The sequence below is a fragment of the Halichoeres trimaculatus genome, unplaced genomic scaffold (genome assembly GCF_033239565.1).
Source record: "Halichoeres trimaculatus isolate MK-OKI-2021-1 unplaced genomic scaffold, fHalTri1.1 fHalTri1_scaffold_16, whole genome shotgun sequence".
Taxonomy (NCBI): domain Eukaryota; kingdom Metazoa; phylum Chordata; class Actinopteri; order Labriformes; family Labridae; genus Halichoeres; species Halichoeres trimaculatus.
In genome coordinates, this window is record NW_027437194.1 from 16,008,549 (window position 1) to 16,016,437 (window position 7,889).

Below are 7,889 nucleotides of genomic sequence, written 5' to 3' on the forward strand. Positions count from 1 at the left end.
AGGTTATTGTTTGGTGCTCACAGAAAACAATCAGCTGCACTTAAATAGAGATCAGCCCTGGAACACTTTAATAGGATGTTCAGTATGCTTGTAACAATGGTGACAGCTGTTTGGTGGGGCTCCAATTTCACTTGTGCCAAGCTGAGTTAAAGTTCATCTGGAGGATATGAACACAATGTAATACAGAGTTAAACTATCAAAATGAATCCTGGAGTCACATATCAATGAACACACCTATTCATAGATTCACAGATTTTCTAAATACATCTGAATCTGCATAAAACGTCAGCTTTAGAGCCGGTTGTGGTGTCAATGTCAACCTATAAACCAACTATCTCCTTTGTTTGGGGTTAGGTGTGGTGGACTGCGTTCCCCTCCAATGTTTCCTATCCGGCATCAAACTGAGTGTAACAACATTAGGAAGTGAGATAATCGTACACACGGAGACCAGGACACGATACATCCTGTGCAGGGCATGATCAGAGACTCAGAGTTGAAGAGAGGTGACAGATGGATACGACCCTAAAATTGATAAAACATCAAATTGAAATTCTGAGACAGTTGGCTAGAGTGTTGTGGGTAGACCCGAAGTACTAACTTGATGGAAAATGTTGCTTCTTCCAGAGAAGGCAAAGAAAACAACAAAAACATCAACATGTGTCTTGTCATTGCATTTAAGCTAATAGAAAATTGTGAAGTACAGAAAGGTGAATGACCAGTGTATTTATTAAACTGTCAGGGAAAATTCCTGGACAACTCCTTATGAATTCCCGCTAATGCAATCAAGCATTTTGTCTAACAAGGATAAACACCAAACACTGAGAGGTTATTGCGCAATCACATCCTAGCTCAGGGTCCTATAACATGTCAAGTCTTCCTTGGGAAATGCGCTCCCCCTACTCTGTTCAGGACTGATAATGAGGAGAAGAATCTGGACAGGGTTTACATTAATAAAGAGAACACACCCAAGTCCTGTTTGAAGGCTGCTTGAGACTGAGATAAGATGTTTTGACGGTCACACTGCAGATATTCTCCCTCAGTTCCCATGACAGATGAGACGTGTGAATGCTCGTCATTCGGAGGAGGATCAAATGGGTGACAGTACCCACGGTTCTTTTCAGCACTTCTTGGATTTCTTTCAGATTGTACGAGCTGTAACACTGTGTAGTAATACATGTATCTCTAATTCTGCAAGGCTTAACCTCCTTCATCCATTGCATTTAATTCAATAACACAAAGTTTATGTTACTGCTGCAGACAGGGTACTGCAGGTCTAATACTACATTGGTTAAAGACTTTCTAAGCGATCTTGAAAAGTTTCACTTTTATATATTTACCTATTCACAATCCATGATTTAAAGTGAGAATATCAACATGAAAAGCTGTTATTTTTAAGTGCTATTTCTCAGTACCTGTGGTTTGGTCAGATCATAATGAAACCCCCTTTGACGACACTACCAGTCCGCAAAGTTTAGCAGTGAGAAGCCAGATCTGTCCGCTTCTAGAAGAAAAGGCTTTCTTGAATTTATTTTGTAGTGATAGTGGACACTGGAGCTGGACTCTCAAAAAGAAAAAGAACAAGAGAGCAGAAGAAAGCTGTTAAGGTGAGGGATAACTCTTGTTTCCACCAAGTAGTTCAGTTTGCTTTGTCTCAGTACAACACACAATTTTGTGGCGTTTCCACTGACTGATCCCCGGACAGGGCCCCAAATAACCGGGACAGACTGTCCCACTCTTTGGGTCCCTCCCGATCTGACCCCAGAAGGTAGAGTTACAAAACCGCAGTCCGTTGATTGGTAAAAGGAATTGTCACTTCCTGTGCAACAGGGGCTGCAGTATTTCTCTTCACAGCACACAGCCTTCATTGACACAAAGCTTGATTGTACATGCCAATCAGAAGACAAATTGCTGGATGCATCTTTGGTTACTGTGTCACATTTTTCTTATTCACTGGATTTATTAGCAGGATACACTCGGTCGTGTCATGCTATTACGAAACTGACACAGCTACCGGCATTGAGCGTACACGACGCCTACTAAGAAGGGCACAGTTAGCTGATCCAAAAAGCTCGGTGGGAACACGGCTATACAGCATGTGCTAAAACACAAACAGCTGCTGTTTGTGATCATGTTCATTCCAACCCACATGCAGCAGTTATTCTGCAGTGGTCTGTGTAAAATTGAGAGCCAATCACTACAATGAAGAGTGAGGTTATGTTAGCTCTGCCTGGAGTTGGTAGATGAGCACTGGTAGGACATAACCAAGGCTCACAAACGTTACACAACACAGACACTTCTCAGAGCACCGGGCTGAATAGATAGTCTCACTACCTTCTGTACACTAAACTACGCTAGAGCTAATTTCACAAAGTTTGATTATCACTAAGTTTCAAACATTAGGGCTCCATAACTACAAATAAATATGTTACCTTATGACTTTGCTCCCTGTAAAATGTTGTCTTGTACAAAGAAAAGTAGTGTTTAATAGGAGATCTGCTCTCCATTCATTTGCTTCCTTTCGAAGAAAACAGAGTCTTGTATTCTTATATTTAATCGTATTATATAAATTGAATCAAATAAAAATAGTTGAAAACATTCAATTAAAAAAAAAAGCTGTAGCTTGAGAAAGGGCCAAACATGCACATAATCAGTAGCAGATCCATCATTGAGTTCAGCTGTAACAGCTGGAGACAAGCTGCCAAGTGGTCTCCTACATGCAGGAATGTGTTATCTACAAGGAGTGTTGTGACTAGAAGCAGCTCATGTCCGTGAAAGCTGAGCTTCTCTTATAAACACCTCTGCCCTCAACCCTCCCTAAGTGAACTGTCCTCTCCTTGGTAATGTGCACTGATGCTCAGCAGGCCTGTGGGTTTTGATTAATTTGCTCAGGTCCTTTGAGAAGTATACCTGTATAACTGTGTGTTAATAATTTGACCTGAAATCATACACTACAAGAAGTGATGCAGAGCAGATACAACTTTTCAAAAAGTGAGATGAACGTAAGCTTCCTCTCTGTGTTGTATTTGTTACACTCTCTTCTCTGTGGTGTCTCTGGATCAGATGATGGCGTTAGGCCTTTGTTCCTCATGCAAAGCTAATGTCAAAAACAGACCTACGCTATGGAGGAAGGAAGAGAGGTTCAGGCACATGGAGAACACAACCCTAATGGTTATTGGGGATATGTCACGTGTTTTTAATTTACCAAACAGAAAACACACTTGTGTGGGCCTGTATGGGAGACGTTGGGAGAACTAAAAGATCAATCACTCATGTATGGTGCCGTGAGGCTGAAAGTGGAGAAAAATGTTCTCTGAACCCCTTTGGAGCGATGACTCAGTGCCCCCCAAGTGCTTTCACTAATATTCAAATTTTTGTCTTCACTAGGTCAGGCTGTTAAAATGCCTTCAAAAATGCACATACTGCATGTAGGGTATGAAAAAGACAGGCAGGTTGAGGGAAATTTTGTAAATGTAACCAATGTATATACAAATACACTGACATGGCTGTTTCTGAAAAAACAAATATGCATTTGTGGGGAAAAGTCACAGCGTATGTCTAATATTTCATGTTTTTAAGGAAGCATCAGGAAAGTTTATGCAAACTACCAAAACCAATTTTCCTGCCTCATGTTCAAACACCTTACATTGTTACAAGCCTTCTGTACCTCTCTGTTAAAAACATCATGTAGAATATCTTGTTAGACTTGGATATAGCTTCATACTTTCCTCAAATTGTCAGTATCCCTTAATATAATCTAATTTGAATTTGATTTAAGACAAATTTGTAAAACCACTGTCATTCTTGTGTGATTATATTGTGTGTATGTATATATCCTATTACTCTTTCAGTGTTTCCTCACATGGCAATACAAAGGAGCAACATCCTTTTGGAACCAGGAGCACTGCTGATTGCATTTTCCTGTTATGTTTAACATAAGCTTGATGTTTATAGATAGCTGACTTCTCAGCCCCAGAGGCCAATACAATGCACTCTACAGGGGGACAACATGAGACAATGGATATATTTCCCATAGGCTATTTTTAAAAATAGGACAGCAGATGAAAAAGTCTCCGGATTTTGTTCTTCAATCAGCTCGTTCTTTGAAGCTACAGTATATTTTGTCTGCGTTTGCATCAGCTGCTTTATTTGCATCTCAAAGCTACTATGACAGTAAAAACAAAACACCCTCAGGGCCTACAAAGTGAAGTTTTGACAAAATAATGGTCGTAAAAAGGCATGTTTCCCTCAAGGTTGTACCGTTGTCCCCTCAAGGTTTTCCTTCAAGGCAGCTCAGAGGAACAACAAACTAGTTCTGACAGCTCGGTGCTACCGTTTCAATGTAAGACAGGGCAGTGAAAACCAATAGAGGCCTTCTCAATCTATGTCACTCTGATGTGTTGCTGTTTTTTTGTTTGTTTGTTTTTTTTTTTTTACTGTAACTAAAGTTAATACATGTTTGAGAGAATCACTAGTTCAGTAGTGTACCTAGTTCAGTTCTTACTCGAGGAACAGAAAGGTTTAAAATATCACAGGACCGTAAGGCATAGTGGCTTGTAGTCCTCCGCAGGAGAGAGCATAAGTACAATGGAACCAAGCCAAGAATTGCTTTATATATCAGTGCCAGGCAGTGCGTGTACCTTCGTGCATTTAAAGAGGGCAACCCAGAACGAATGTACAGGTCACAATGATGTGTGAGGCAACCATCACCCATGACAAATCTCAATGCACTGTGATAAACAGTGTTTAAGGATTGGAGACATTTTAAAGGAGCGCTACAGCACATCTCCATAGTCAATCAGGGGAAGAAATGTTGCTGACACAAGCAGTTTTCGGGCTCTAAGTGAAAAACAGGATCTGTTTCTGGAGAAGAAACCAAGCTTGACCCTGAGTTTGTTGACTAAGCCAGCAATGTGTGCTATAAAAGAAAGCTCACGATCCAAAAGAAAACCCAGGTACTTATAAGTGGAGACCAGCTCAATTGGGTTTCCTTGTTGAGTTACCACTGTCGGGACATTTGCTGGTAACTCTCTTGAGTTTGAAAAGACCATGAGCTTGGTCTTTTCAGTGTTTAAAACCAGTTTCAGGCTTCTCAGGCGAGACTGAACAACATTAAAAGCAGCTTGTAGAAACTCAAAAGCCTGGGTGAGTGAGGATGAACAGCAATAAATAATGGTATCATCTGCATAAAAGTGATAAAATGCATTTGACACAGCAGAACACAAACAATGGATATATATTGAAAATAAAATGGGTCCCAGGACTGAGCCTTGGGGCACCCCAATAAAATGGGTCCCATTGCTCTGCAATACTCCGCTGAAGCATTTGTGGATCTTTTGTTCCCAATCAGTCCATAAAATGTACGGCCAAATTTGTAAATGCAGGGTATTCCATGCGTTCCAATTACAGGGTTTGCGGCCTGAGTCATTGCCATGCTTAGTTATGTTTTAGAGGAGTTGCACATCAGGTATAGGCCTCTGTGATGGAAAGAAGCTATGCAGACCTACAGAGTACGGGCATTGATGCAACAAAGAAATATAAACTGGTCTGGCCTCGCTCTACCACAGCATCAGATCTGATAGATTTCTATTCAAGTAAATGTGTAAACCACTGGCTCCACTCTTCTTTGCGTATGCTGCGTTTCAGCTCTTACAGAGCTTACCAGATACAGTCTGGTGTCAACCATGTTGACACCAGACTGTATTTAACTTGACTCTGACAACAAACCAACATAATGAGTGGTGTACAACCAGGAGTCAACAGGTTTGAGGTGTTACAGCCAAACATGAATGAGGAAAGGCTCAAATTGGGGTGGAAAGCTTGAGAACTCCTTGTGACTTCATCTCTGTGGAGGTTGTGAGTTAAAGGATGAGAGAGAAAAGTAAAAAAAAACGCAGCAGAGCAAAGACAGAATGGACACAGATCTGGTGTACTCCTGGGGCTGAGCATAAGTCATTTACCGGTAACAGACAAACTAAGCAACAAATGTAGTATTTACATCTCAAGAAGGAAACACTTGCCTCGTGACTTGGTGGAGACCAAAAAAAATCATAGCTACATGGATTTTACATTCATCAAACAGACTGAAAAAATAGCTTCCCCAACGTCCTTTTTTAAAGCTACAGTTATCTACACAGAGAGTTGAGGGAGTTCTAATGATAGCAATAAAGAACAGTCAAAGTTCTCACAGTATGTTTAAGAGAACATATTCTTTCCTTTTAGAGGTGGCCGACTGCACACATCATCCAATGCCATAGTTTACGTCAGGCAAGACATGCAACATGCTGTGCTCTGTAGCCTACTGCCTTTTTACATCCAGTTTATAAAAAGCTGAAGTTACAAACAGGTCAGTTGACCCAGAACTGAGAATGTATTTTAGGTAAGGTTGTGGTCACATACTCATGAATGACTATTTCCGGTGATGTAATAACTGCTGTTTTCAAAGATCAGGCGACACATTTAGACAGTCAACTCAGGACACAGTGACTGCACTCAGGGGTGACCTCTGCTGAGATAAAAAGGAGCAAGCCGCATGTTATAAAGTTAAATAACTGTTTGGTTGGTGTTGAAATTCTTGCAGGAAGTTGATATCAATTTACAATAGATGTCACACTTTGCAAGGAGCTTTGAAATGAGCTTTGAAATTGCTCCAGAGCTATTTTTTAAAGACAAGTTCAAGCTGAAACACGCAAACTTCTCCAACAACAGTCAAGACATGGAAATATTTGTACTCACATGATTCAACTTATAATTTTGAAGCCAAATGTGTTTTCTCTTTAACCCAGTTATGTAATTGATTTTAAAAAAACTTAACAGACAGTTCAGTTTTTGGTACGATAACATGCAAAACAAGCAACTCATGATTCTGAGTGCAGGCTTTTCTAAATTAAGGTCATATTTAGGATTTTACTTCTCCACAGCAGAAGCACTGTTTGCATTTTTTCCTTTTTCTGTGTCAGCTACTTCCTGAATTCCTACCTACAGCATGTTACGCATCTCCCATTCAGTGCCCTTTAGCAGCTTGGTGAGGAAAATCTTTTGAACTGTATAAATGACCGGAAATGTCTCTTTTAATAACCTAAGTTTTTATAGTGAAGGATATCCGACATAGTTTTATGAGCACTACAGAGCTTATAGCTCACTGCCTCATCGAGATTAGTTGTCTCAGTGTTGATAGTTGAAACACCTTATTACCAGAAGCTGAGTAAACAATCGTGTCCTATTCTCTGCTGGTGTTTGTCCTTAGATGACTTTACATGATCACCAGACTGCTGGTAGGACATTTGAATACAATGGGTCTTTTGAATTGCTGACATTTTCTTACTATGTTGCCACAGTAAGAAGATCTAAGGAAGCCCAGTTCTGCCATTGAAAGAAAAAAAGATGAAACAGCCTTGATGAAAGCTTTCTATGTGTTTTATCATTTTGTGTCACAGCAGTGAAAGTGGGTGAATGAGGAGGGAATCCAGGTGATAGGGGACCCCGCTACATTTGAGAAAGTTGTGCAGTTTATGCAATGTCAGACCCCTGACAATTCACAATGGAGTCAGCCTGTGCCCTCCATGATTGAAGTACATCGGCAAAACACTGGTATGACTGTATATGAAAATTAAGAAACGTACAAAATATTACAGACAGAGTTGCAATTTGTGGCCAATAATTTCAAATTTCTTAATTCTGTTATATCATTAATTTGATATCTTAATAATGACTTCCCAATAAGACATTTTGTGTCATAATATTTTTCTTTATTCCACTGACAGGAATGGGCTTCCATAGCCCAATGTGAAACAGTTATTATCTTTTTCTTCCTTTAAAATATCCATTTTTGATACAAAAGAAGCCTCATCACACAGTAAATAATTGTAAGGACAATACTTTATTTAAAGTTA